This window comes from Nannospalax galili, unplaced genomic scaffold (genome assembly GCF_000622305.1).
Source record: "Nannospalax galili isolate Female #2095 unplaced genomic scaffold, S.galili_v1.0 scaffold271, whole genome shotgun sequence".
NCBI lineage: Eukaryota > Metazoa > Chordata > Mammalia > Rodentia > Spalacidae > Nannospalax > Nannospalax galili.
This window is the reverse complement of record NW_008331789.1, coordinates 118,164-131,461: the sequence shown is the minus strand read 5'-3', so window position 1 is coordinate 131,461 and position 13,298 is coordinate 118,164. Positions and strand designations below refer to the sequence as shown.

Sequence of the window (13,298 nt, the reverse complement as noted above, 5' to 3'; positions counted from 1 at the left end):
AGTAGCAGCTTTTCTACGCTGTGATTTTCTAGGAGTAAAAAACCTCTGGCATTTTCCTTTCAAAAGTTGGAGGCTTAGCTGGGTTTGTTCTTGCCATAAGGATACATTTTCCAGTGTTCCAGTGCAAATCTCTAGGCCTCTCCTGAATGGTTCTAATGTCGTTATCAAAGAGGGCCTCTCCTTTAGCACATACACTGGCTCCAACATTATTAAACTACCTGGTGCTCTTTTTCAATCCTAACTGTACATTCTGCATTTCTTTCTGCCCCACTTGCTCTTTTTTCACTATAGATCTGTATGGTACTCACCAATAATAACCACACCACCATTTCTATATTAGGCTGTCTTGAAAGTTCCATCACCAACAAAATTAGGTCATTACTTTTCATCTTAGCCTCAGGCAAGCTCTTAGGTTGTGAGCTGATGACAGCCAGATGCTTTGCCAAAACATCCCAGTTGTTGGTTAAGTCCTCATTTCCCTCTGGAACTACTTTGCTTCCAGTACTACTTTCTTCCAGTGTGAACTCTAACTTTTACATATATCCAATAACACAAAACTACACAGTGAACCCAGGACCATCCTAACCAATGACCATTTTCTGTGAATTGTTATTTTCTGGTATCTTTACCTTTAGAGGTATCTCTAGTTGGTTTAAACAACAACACCAAGACATTTACATATGCAACTCGTTAGAATAAACCAAAAATGAACCAGATCCTCAAATGACTGAAAAACTGCAATATTTCCATGTGAGCATGAGACACAGCCCAAGGAGCTAAACAGTGGCAAAAGTGCACATAGATTACACAGAGCACATAAGGTGGAAGAGGAGGAATAATGCATGGTTCCTTCAGGGATGCGTACTCCCTCAGCAATCACAGAGATGAGCAAAGTACAAGCTATGGGAGGTAAAAGCACAGATAATGAAGTGATTGTACAGCAAAATGGTGGCACCTCTGTGTTTTTGAAGCTCAGCCTGGATTTCTATTATATAGAAAGTCACACACATGGAAAAACAGCTGGGTTAGAATTGAACAAGTAGTGGCCCACATCTGCCAAGGGTTGTGGTGGCAAGACTTCGAGGAAAGAGGAGGCAATTGTGCACAGTAAAGGCAGCAGTATTTGAATCGGAGGTTAAATGAATATGGAGTCCAGAGAAACTGTGAGGAGGAGAAATAAGGACAAGACAAGGAGGAACAGGGCAGGTGGAGTGGAAGGAGAGAGCAGCTGGGGGAAGAGGCTGAAGCACCCAGAATCTCCACAAAGTGACAAGAGAAGAAAGAGAAATGAAGGAAGAGGGTAAGCCATTGGGAATGATTCTCCAGAGCAAAAGGCAGGCTCTCATGTTAGGTCTAGTCTTCACAATACTTTCTCAAACTAAATGAATCTTAGGAGCAGTCTTACATGTGGACCTATGAGAGTTTTACATCAAGATAGGAAAATGGATAGATCTCATTAGAATGCAAGAATTTATGTATAGGCAGGTCTGCAAAAGCGAGACCTGAAGTCTTGGATGAAACTGAGGCGATTTGGGAAAGCTGGAAGTTGTGCGGCAGTCCTATAAATATATCTAATTCAATGAACTCTCAAAAAGTAGTGTCCTCATGAAGCACCTGGATATAGGAATCCAATTTACCATATTTGTTCTCATTGTCCTTTAATCATCCCAACAAACTTACAAGGTGCCTGTTGCTATTATCCCCAAGGAGAAAGCAGAGTCTTATAGCAGCCAACGTATGCCCACAAGATCATATAGTTTAGTTTAAAGAGGTCAAAGACAATATTCAAACCAAGACTTATTTTGATTCTTGAAATAGCATATAAATTATCACTTCACAGTGGGTTGGAATCAGTTGTATTCACCACAGACTGCTTCATTCCTATTGATTCTGCATATATCAAAACCGGATTATTTCTGGAAGACTGCACAAAACTTAGAATCTGATCTGAGTTTTTCTAGGGCTGCCTGGGGTTTTTGTTGCCTCAAATGGGACAAAGCTGCAATATCACTGTTTCTTTTGGTTAGGCATCTGGCGAAGGGTTGTTCAGTTACTTCAATAAAGCTCACATGACCTCACCCTTTCTTATTAAGACAAGTGTTTCAAATTAAAAATGAACATCTTTGACAAGTTAGAGTGGTGTATATCAATTCAAATTCAGGTTTCTAAATAGAAAAATTCTGAGATTTGTATGAGCTAATGGGCAAAGGGGAAAGAACACTTTTTCCTGGTCCTACTTCTTCCACAGAAGTAAATATTCACTGCACTTTTGCAAAAATAAAAAGCAAAAAGCAGGTTTAAAAGGTCAAGTGAAAATATAATGCAGTTGACAATTAATTTACTCATACATTACAGGTATAGGTTTTTAAGAGGTGATTTGATATGGGAGCCTTATAAATCAGAGAAGAAATTTGTATTCATGGTTCATATTACTGTATGGAAGGCTTATTACTATTGAATGTCCCTTGGATTATGTTTATAGAATGTCAGAGTTTGTCTTAAAGAATAAGAACGAGGAATAGGTCTTCACACTTAAGAAGGTCGTGCCCAATAAAAATAGGAACATTCTAGAATGGGTATTGCTCTATAGGGTGTGTAAGACCCTGGATATTGAAGTACTCATTTTCCCTCTAACTTAAGTGTGAACAACAAAGTTGGTAATATAAAAACATAATCACCTTGCATGTAACACAATCATTTGATGTATGCCTTCATGGCTCCCCTTGCACATTTTGCCTATGTCACTTTTCAAGTGGGTTTTTTGTAATTGTTATACAATGATCCAATTTGTTGCAACCAAAGGCTAAGCTGGTAAAACTTCTGAACTGGTTTTTGTTTTGCTATGTACTTATTTCATCAATAACATTTGGTGAAATTGAGTTAATTTGTAATTGATAGTATTTTAAATTTTATAGATCTAAACTTAAGTATATTATGCCTATCTTCTAATGGAGTAAATCATGGCCCATTATTTTGTTTTTGTTTATAAATTTTGTGTTTGTTGTTTTTAGAATGTAGAATAGGACATAGCAAGCATTTTCTATTTTTTTAAAAAAAGCTGGTAAATATTTAAGGCAAAGGTAATCAGCCTCAGTGCTATTGACATTTCGTGGGAGATAACTTTTGTTGTGAGGATCTATACTCTTCACTCAGGAATACACAACACATTATAGTGTCTTCTCATAAAACCCCAGTAGTATTCACTGTGTCCAACTGTGAAAACTAAAATGTCCCCAAATTTTGTCAAATGCCTCTTGGACCCTAATATCAATTTCGTTCAGTTTGAGAGCTATCGTTTCCCATTTACAGGCAGTAGGGCTGGAGTTACAACACTGAAAGCAGACACAGACAATATGTAGACAAGAAAACACAGCCGTATTCCAGTAAAAGTGCACTGATTGGCAAGAAAATTTAAATTTTACATAATCTTCATGTCCATGAACTCTTTTTCTTAATTTGTATTTCATCTTTTATTTTTTATTTTGTTTAAAGGCTTACCTCATTGAATAACTATGGATGGGAGCTATGATTTGCCAATTCTAATGGTTTTTTTTTTTTTTTTTTTTTTTTGGTCTTTTTGAGACAGGGTCTCCCTGTATCCCCAGCTGTCTTGGAACTCACTATGTGGACCAGGCTGGCCTGAACTCACAGAGATCCGCCTGCCTCTGCCTCCCTAGTGCTAGGATTAAAGGCGTGCACCCCCAAGCCTAGCCTGCCAATTTTAATCTTTAACAGCAATAATTTAAGTCCTTGATTCAAAAGATCTTCAAAAAGAATGCTTATTTCTTCACTTGGCAATGAAGAAGGTATGTAAAGGAAATGATGGTCAGGGTACTGGGGGACATTGTCCACAAAAACAGCAGAACAGAGACTGCATCAAACTATTCTAATGGGAGGCCAGGGATCAATCAGGGTCCCAGGTTAGATAGAGAACATTATGCTCTGTAACAATATTGAAATTCACCTTGCTCTATGTCTACATGGGCATATATGTATTTCGAGAGTAATATCCAAGATAAAATAGCCTCCTTTCAACTCACCTTCCAACACATTTTGGTTTTGTTGGTTCTTGGTCATATAATATAGAATGTGTCTCTCCTCTTCTGACTCTGGGGGTTGCAAATATAGCCACAAATTTTTCAGATGGTATTAATATAATTATTTACTTCTGTGCTGATGGCACTAGAGCAAAATCAATTATAAATGCCGCAAATTGGGACGTGAGAGATGCCTTAGCAATTAGGAACATATACTACTGTTATAGAGGACCCTTCTTCAGTTCCCACCACCCACATCCAGCAGCTCACAACTGCCCAGAACACAGCTCTGGAGGGATATACTGTTCTCTTCTGGCCTCCTCAGGCTCTGTACTCATGAGTGCAAACCAACACCGCAAACACACACTTTTACATGTAACTAAAAATAAAATAAAATCCTCAAATGCATCAAGTTGACAGACAACCTTATTGATCGGTATGAGCTGAAATCAATAAATTTTGTGGATTTGTTGCTAGAAATTCAGATGAGCAAGTAGTTTTTTTCAGAGTGCTTGTTCTGAATCCGAAGGAAATCTCTGAAGGTTTTTAGAAAAATGCTATACTTGTGATATATCGAGATAATACAGTACATTCAGTTTGAGAGAAATTAGAAATTTTATTTCATTCCTTGAACTGACTTCACTTTTCAAGTTCCTACCCTCCACAGAATGCTGGGAACAGGAACATGTAAGTCTACTTCCAAAGGTCTTGTCATAACTCTATACCCCATGTAACTTTAATTATAACTTGAACCACAGTTATTCGCATTAAACTAATGTCAACTAAACAGTTTTGAGTTGCTTTTAAGAAAAATATCAATGTCATATGTAGGAATCTGTGGTAACCACTGAAATGGAAACATGATTTTGATAATTCCTACAATTTACCAGGGATTCTAAATTCATAGACTGTTAGTCTTCCAGAAATTTGTAAATGCTCTGTTTGGGACTATTGGGAGATATTTTTAACTTTCAACTTTCATGGCATGCAGCCATTATATTTGCTGTGTTCCCAGTCTGGTCCCCTCTGTTCACGCTCAGTGCCGCTTCAGCCTTCCCCTGACCTCATCCACTCAGCCCACTCAGTGTGAGCTCGTTTATTCTTGCAGCCCAGGAAGAGTGCTTGGAGTCGGTTTCATCTTTCTTTCCTTTGTGCCCCACACTCCATAGGTAGGAACTCCTCACTGCCTTCTCAATGCATCCTGAATCCAGCCCACTCTTTACCAACTGGGGTCAAACCACATGGCTCTGTTGAGTCCCTCAGTAGCTTTCTCATCTGCCGTCCTAAGGATCATTCTATCCCAGCTGCCAAAGTGTTCCCTTTAACACTCCTCTGCATCAGATCTCCAAACAGTCAAAAGACAAACTCCTTGCAGCTGCCTCCTCTGTTCCATCCTTGTTAGCATCTCTATACCTCCTGTCTGCTGCTCCTTGTTCCCTCTGCTCTTTAAATACCAGTTTGGGTCTCCCTGAAGCCTTTATATCTGCTGTTTCCTGAGTCTAGGACATATTTCTAAGCTGCTTTCCATGTTCATTTGACTTGCTGATACAAACAAATACCCTGAAGTATTACGAAAGCATATGGATCTAAGGAAAGGCAAAATGTCTTTGTTGTATGCATCCCTCACACACACATACACACTCTAGATTACTGCAGTTATATATTGGGGACATACTATGCTCACTAGCCATCTTATGCCTCCCAATTGTAGAAATACCACATTAATTTACAATGCAGCATTACATTGCCACATAGGAAACTATTCCCTACTTCTCGGGTTTTCTTAAACCTTTGAGTCTAAGTTTTGCCCTTTATCTTACTTTTTTATTTTAATTCCATTTCAGATGATAATTTATATTGAATGGGGGTTGAAACCTTAATCCTCGGGGCCTCAGAATGTGACTGTATTTGGAGACAAGGTTTTGGAAAGAAGTGATTAAATTGAAGTGAGGTCATCAGTGTGGCCCTAATCCAGTGGAGCTGGTGACTTGTAAACAGAAGTGATCAGAGCACAGGAGTAAACAGAGGAGACCAAGCAAAGACAGGGAGAAAATAGCCGGGGACAAGCTAAAGAGAGGCCTCAGAGTAAATTGACTCTGCCAACCCATTGACCTTGCATCAAAACTATAAGGAAATTTGTGCTGTGGAAGCCACACGATCTTATGATACATTTTTATGGCAGCCCTAGCAAGCTAAAGAATAGCACAAACACTTCCACTACTTATTTTTTTTTTTACAATTCATTATGAGTTAGGAAATCAAGTAATGAAACTGTTTCAAGCAGGTTAAAACTGTGTGTAAAATAAAGGATTCAACTTGGAGCCCTAACGTCCTCTTTACCCCAAATCACTCTGAATATATGAAGCAGTCAGGGTCTGTTTAGCTTAGAAGAGTGACCATTAATGCTGTTTCTATAGTACCCAGTTATACTTAATGAAATAAGAGAGGAGGTATTTTTGCCTCCTTGATGGCAGGGGCAACCAAATTACTTGTTTGGGTAACAGGATGTCAATGAAATAAATGTCGGTCAGTCTAAATTTTACAAGTCAATAAGCAGTTTGCCTAGTTTACTTCTGTTTTGGAACTGGCAGTGTAAAGACGACAACTCCTGAGTGCCGCATCCCTGAGTGAAGGTGACGTGTAGCAGAGCTTCCCAGCTGCCCAGGTGCCCAGCACTGATCATGAAGTACATGAGAAACTGGTGTTGTGGCGGAGCCTTAGAACTAGATATTTATTTAATACCTTAAAAGAGATTTACCTCCTGACTGACATACCTAATCTGAGATATTTTTATTTATTTTTCCTTTTTTTATACTAAATTTTATACATTTGAATGATTAATATAGTTTACTTGCATTTATTTGTGTCTTGAAGGATTAAGATTAGTATTTCAGTAAGAATTCCAAGAGTTCTAAATAGACTCCATTCTGAGACTGCTGCTCAGCCTGTTACTATCAGAGCTCTTGCAGTGGTCTTAGTGATTCTGAGAACTCATTAGATGCATGGCTCCCCCATGGATTCTCCATGTTAGTGGTGGGTTTTTTAGTCTATCAAAATTTTCATTTTTGTACATATAAATCAAATTTCCTTCAATTCCCATGAACAGATGGGATGCAGATGACTCTCTACTGTGCTGGTGCCCACTTTTTGTTTGGTCAGCATCCTTAAGGAATTCTTTCTCAAGCTCAGTTTCTTACAACAGGTACTACCCAAAGCAGAACACTTGGAAGATTCCAGAGTGTATCTGCAATCCAAACACCTTCACTTGAGAGTGGGGACAAAGAATCTAACTTTGCTCTCTCAAATTTGTGGATTTTCATGTTTTTTATTAATTTTGTCTTTTTGAGATGGGGTCTCCCTGTAGCCCCAGCTGGCCTGGAACTCACTATGTAGACCAGGCTGAACTTGAATTCACAGAGATCGGCAGGCCTCTACCTCAAGTGTACTGGGATTAAAGGTGTGCACCACCACACCCAGCATTTTTATGCATTTTGACTCACAAATGTCATCAATCTATATGCAGCAAATAAATATTGCTTATTCCATTCCCCTTGCCAAAGAATTCTTTAGGAATCACTTCTGTCTTGCCTTCTTGTGCTTCATCTATTTCATTATTTCAATATCATGTAGGAATTAAATTTCTCTTGAAATACTGTATAGGAATATGGCCATATGCAATACTGTGTATGAATATGTTCATACCTAAATGATTAAGCACTCAAGAGAGATATACTTACTCCGAGACCATGCCAGAAGAGGGAACAATGGTTATCATCAATTACTGTTCATTTTCCATAAATATGGGCCTGGGCCATGTTAGGGAGAAATGTAAACATGTCAAGTTGTGTTATTTGGTATCATCTCTCTGTTTCTTTATTCAATCAGCACATGTTCTGGGTTCATTGTGTTCTTTGGAACAAGAAATCTATTAGGATCAGGGATTTTATTTCCAGCCTAGACCGCTAAAACTCACCACCAGTCAGGAAACACTGTCTTGTGTCTGTCATCATAACAATAGGAGTAATTGTGGAGTTATAGGGAGAAGGATGTGGAATCCAGGAAACAGATTCTAGGTTCTAGGAAAGTCCGGAGTGGCGAGGTAGGCATCCGCCTAGTTCAATAGCATCCATTAACGAATACAGCTGCCTTCTGACCAGCAAAAATAGAATTGTAACAGTCTACAAATGCTACATGGACTTCAGGTAGTAGAGAAAGGTGAGTGGCGGGGGGGGGGGGGGACCTGAAATGGTGCCTAGGATGCTGGCTGATGTTGTGAAACATTCCAACAGTGATTCCACTCCGTGTTTTTTGTTACACAGCTGGGAGAATTAACCACAGTCCAGGAACAGAATCTGTACTCATTGTGATAATCCTTTTCCCCTTCCATGGTGCTGTTTCAGGAATGTGTCAGTTGGCATAGAGATTTATTCAGCAGGATAAAGACATGATTCAGAGCATAGGATGGGACAAGACTGTCCCCCGACTTCATGGGAAGAAACTGCCCCATTTTAATGGAGGACCTTTCCTGAGGTCATCAGAATGATGCTTTTACTCTTTCTGAGAAAAAAAAATAATGATCAAGGAAGTAGTATGGGTAGGCTGTGATCTTCTTGGGATCATAAAGGGATGCCAATCATACAATATCTGACCTCCTAAATCATTAAAGGGGGAAGATAGGTTCTTGAGAACTTCATTAAGCTGCTGAGTCAAATTTGCTGTAGTTTTTTTTTCCCTTCCCAATTCCTCCTAATCTAATAAAATTTTCAAATCTCCTTTTAAAAAGTACTTCAGTCTTTAAAACTTTGCAGGCAAAACAGTCCTTCCTTTCTCTGTGAAAAAAGGGGTAAATGGTGACTTGCAAAATATTTCCACATAGGTTCACTACCTAGATGATTCATAGGGTAATGTATCCATTGAACAGCAGGTCTGCCAATCAAACAAGCCTGTATAAAAATATCTTTTAAAATTATTTATTATTTATATATCTATGAATGTTTTGCCAGCTTGTATATACACACATCTTTGCACGTGTATGTATGAGTGTTTTGGCCACATGTATGTGTACCTGTGCATGCAATGCCCACAGAGACCCGAAGAGGAAATCAGATTCCATGGAACTGGAGTTATGGGTAGGTATTAGCCACTATGTGAGAGCTTGGAACCAAACCCTGATCCTCTGAAAGAGCAGCTAGTGCTCTTAATTACTGAGCCATCTCTCTAGTCACTGAAAAATAAAATAAACACCTTTAATGTATATCTCTCTATAGTTTAAACAAGAATAATGCAAATAACTATGGTTTGATCAATGTATTTGTTAAAATGAACATTTGACAAAATACTACAGTACACTACAGTTAGGTTGGGCAATAATACATAGATGATATGTTTATAAATATAGATTATCTTCCTTATATCTCAGTCATTTCAGCTCAAGTAGTATTAAAAGTTTAATCATCTTTATTTCAATGGAAAAATGAATCTTTTCACTTAGCATTGGAGGATATTTCTATTTGTTGCTGAAAAACAAAAAGAGAAAGGAAAACTTCAAGACAACCACAGTTATGCAAATAAAATTACATGGCTCCCCAAATGCTGCAAATATTTTTCCTGTCTTCTGGTGATCTCTGTTCTCTTTCCCTACCCTACGTTGATGCTGTCAGTTCTTCCTCAATTCAATATGAGTATATCTTCACGTTTATTCTTAGCAAAGGGTTTCACAGTTTGTGAGCTCTTTCTGTCGCCGTCTCCTCTTGCACAAAATAGGAATTTTTTTGATGCTTAAATGAGCCAGTGCACGTGTACTTCATGGACCAGGGTTGGGGACACAGGGACAGTGGTGTAATGTCCTGCATTATGAATTACTGCCTTAATAATCAGCATGCAGTTAATATTTTTATGTTACTTTATAAGTATACATTTTATTTATGTATTTATTTATTTTGCATGTGTGTGTTTGTGCAGGTACATACATGTGTACATGGAGGCCAGTGGAAAATTTGGGTGTATTCCTCAGGTACCTTATTTTGTTGAGATCGTGTTTCCCACTGACCTGGAACTTGCCAAGTAAGCTAGGTTGGCTGACTGGTAAGCCCCAGGGATCTGCCTGCCTCTGCCTGTACAGCATTCAGATGAAAAGTGTACAACAATGTCCCTGGCTTCTTTTAAAACATGGATCCTAGGTAACAAATTTAGTTCTTCATGCTTATAAAGGAAGAACTTTCTCCTTAGCCCTGTAAATGTAGTTGTATTCAATACAGAGTAGTCCCTGAAAGAGATCTTAATTGGTTTAGTATTGGTATTTTGGCTATTCAATCATCACATTACTTTTCTTTTAGGGGGTTTTATTTACTAATCAACCATATAATAAATACCTATCCTGTGTCTCTTTATTTACAACTCTCCTATTTCCTTCAGTTCCAATTTCAAAATTAAAATGGATAGCTCATTGCTCTCTTGGGCAGCACATATACTGAAATGGGAACAATACAGAGAAGATTATAATAGCCCTGCACAAGGATGACGTGCAAATTCATGAAGTGCTACATATTTTTATAAGTGGGTATGTATCCAGACATAACTATAGAAAACAGGATAACTAAAAGGAACCAGGGAGGTAAAGGAAAAGAAAGAACCTGAGAGAGAACAATAGGGAACAGGTGTTACTAAGGGAGAGATGGATAAAACGGGGCTATCTAAATGGGAGGATGGAGGGAGGGTTAAAGGGAAAGAGGGTAAAGGGAAAGAAAGAGCTCAAGAGAGGTGGGACCATAGGTGATAGGTATTATCAAGGAAGAAATGGGGACAATGGGGGCACTTTAAATGGGGAAACTGTGGCAGAAGGGTTAGACAGAGAGAGAGAGAGAGAGAGAGAGAGAGAGAGAGAGAAGAGATAAATAATCCCTAGCTAGTTAAAAAAAAAACAGAGGCAATGATATTAGTCCAACAACTTTCTGACAAATTATATATACATTATCTTTACATGAGTCCATGTGTATAGCTAAAGGCTGCATAACAAGAAACAGTGCCAGACAGGCAATATCTTCCTTTGAGTTGTTGGCCAGGGTGGTCCAAGAAACTCCCCAAATTACTCAGGCTATTGCCACAGCCCTTGATGGCCTCCCAGAACTTGAAGGTAAGACCCTACTGCTGGAGACAGACCATACTTCAGACACAGATTTTGAGCAATAGAGCTGCAACTGACCTGAAACCCTTCTCCTGAAGGCTAGCTCTCATAGCTTTGGAGAGCACTATGAAGGTGCCAAGGGAAAACATCAATGGATGATCCAACACCAGCTTCAAGACCAAACAACCACCTCAGTGACCAGCACAGCACATGTCATTGGTACAGGAGTGGCATTCTTATCTTGGGGGCAATCAACAGCTACCTAATTTGGCTAAAGGCCCACTCAAAGGGAGGAAACTCAAGTGTGGTAATGTAAATATAATCTAATACACATAGCTGGAGTGGTCATAGATCTTAGAGAAACCCCCAAGACTGTAACATTGCTAGACTAATGTGATTTCTTACTATGTGCAAAATATGAACCCTTATATTTACAGACAAATATCCCAGTCGCCACTCATCAAAGAAGCTCATTTTGCACCAGTCAGAGACTATTACCAAGTACCACAACTGGCCACACACAGAAATTGTCAATGAATTGCCCAGGCCTGAGTGACACATCTACACTGCAACCTCTACACCTAAGGCTCATGGAACATACAACAGGGATAATGAAGAGGATGATAATGAATCTCTCAGTTCTCAGAAATGAAGTTTCTTCATGCAGCATGGGGCCAGGAACACAAAAGTTCACAAAGAGCCAAAGTGCAGAGATCAAGAGTCTGCTGAATGCTGGTCCTTGGACAGGACCCCTTTATTAAACTTCTCCCACCCATGGCTCAGGGACCATCATGGAAGAGGGGCCAGAAAGATTCTAAGAGACAGGGAGGAGGTACATGACTGTGTGGAAACAGAGTCCTACAAGCACCTAGGAACCTGCTCATATGATTCTATGGCAATGGTGTCAGCATACACAAGTCCAGTGCAAATTCAGGCAGAGAATAACCCAGCATAGAACTGGGAAACTGAACAGCAGACTCCAGTCTTATCGGAAGGAATGTTGGTAACTGACTGCTGCTAGATGAAAAAGAGCTGATCTTCCTAAAACAAGAGATTCTAGATAGGCTGACTAGACCCGATGGATGGACTTGCACTGGGGAGCAGCTGGGGACACTGACAACCCTGTGGGCCTTAAGAGGGATGACCAAGTGTATGGGTTCCAGTGGAGGAGGGGGCTATGGAAGGGTGCCAGTAGGGACTTGGGTATAAAGATGATTGACATTGAGCTATTCTGTATGAAATACACAAAAATTTCAATAAAAAACAAATAAAAATACATTTTTTAAAAGTTAATGCTGGGTGTGATGGCGTGCACCTTTAATCTCAGCACTTGGAAGGCAGAGGCAGGTGGATCTCTGTGAGTTCCAAGCCAGCCTGGTCTACATAGTGAGTTCCAGGTCAGATGGTGCTACAGGGAGAGTCTGTTTCAAAAAGAACCCCCCACCCACCCCCAAAAAAAAAGAGGGGCGTGGTAATGCACACCTTTAATCCCAGCACTTGGGAGGCAGAGGCAGGTGGATCTCTGTGAGTTCCAAGCCAGCCTGGTCTACATAGTGAGTTCCAGGACAGCTGGGCTACAGGGAGACCCTGTCTCAAAAATACCAAAAAAAAAAAAGCCAATCAAAGTTAAAATCAGTTATGGAGCATGATGCTGACATAAAGAACCAAAGCATGATGGTAGTAGCAAAGGCGGGGATGGACACTATACTGCTGGAAGACTCTAACCACTAATGTGAGGAAGAATAATATGAAATGGCAACAGAGACCCTGTCTCAACAAGGTGAAAGGTGAGGACTTGAGGACTGACTCAGGAAAGTCATCACATACACAAACGCATGCACACACACACACACGCACACAAACTTGTGCCTACACAATAATAGTAACAATAATAAAATTAATAAAATACAACAAATTGTAAAAAAATAAAAATAAAGAAATAAAATAGCTCAAATACACTACAACCTTTGTCACAGTTATCAGCTTCCTTGCCAGTTTGCAACAGCCTAGTCAACAGAACCGTTACAGGAAGGACAGCACACCAGTGTCATGTGGACCCAAAGCCTACTATCTGAATGAGAATCACAGAATTCTGCTTTCAGCACTGAGACCAAGTTTGTCTTTATTACACAGATGCA

General features: G+C 39.5%; 1 non-coding gene across 1 annotated transcript; it reads left to right on the top strand.

Annotated features, from left to right (window-relative positions):
- The first annotated feature begins 10,482 nt into the window (after window positions 1-10,482).
- LOC115069232 lies at window positions 10,483-10,588 on the top strand. Its single transcript, XR_003848504.1, has one exon. It is a non-coding gene; the product is annotated as a U6 spliceosomal RNA (small nuclear RNA).
- Window positions 10,589-13,298: the final 2,710 nt, after the last annotated feature.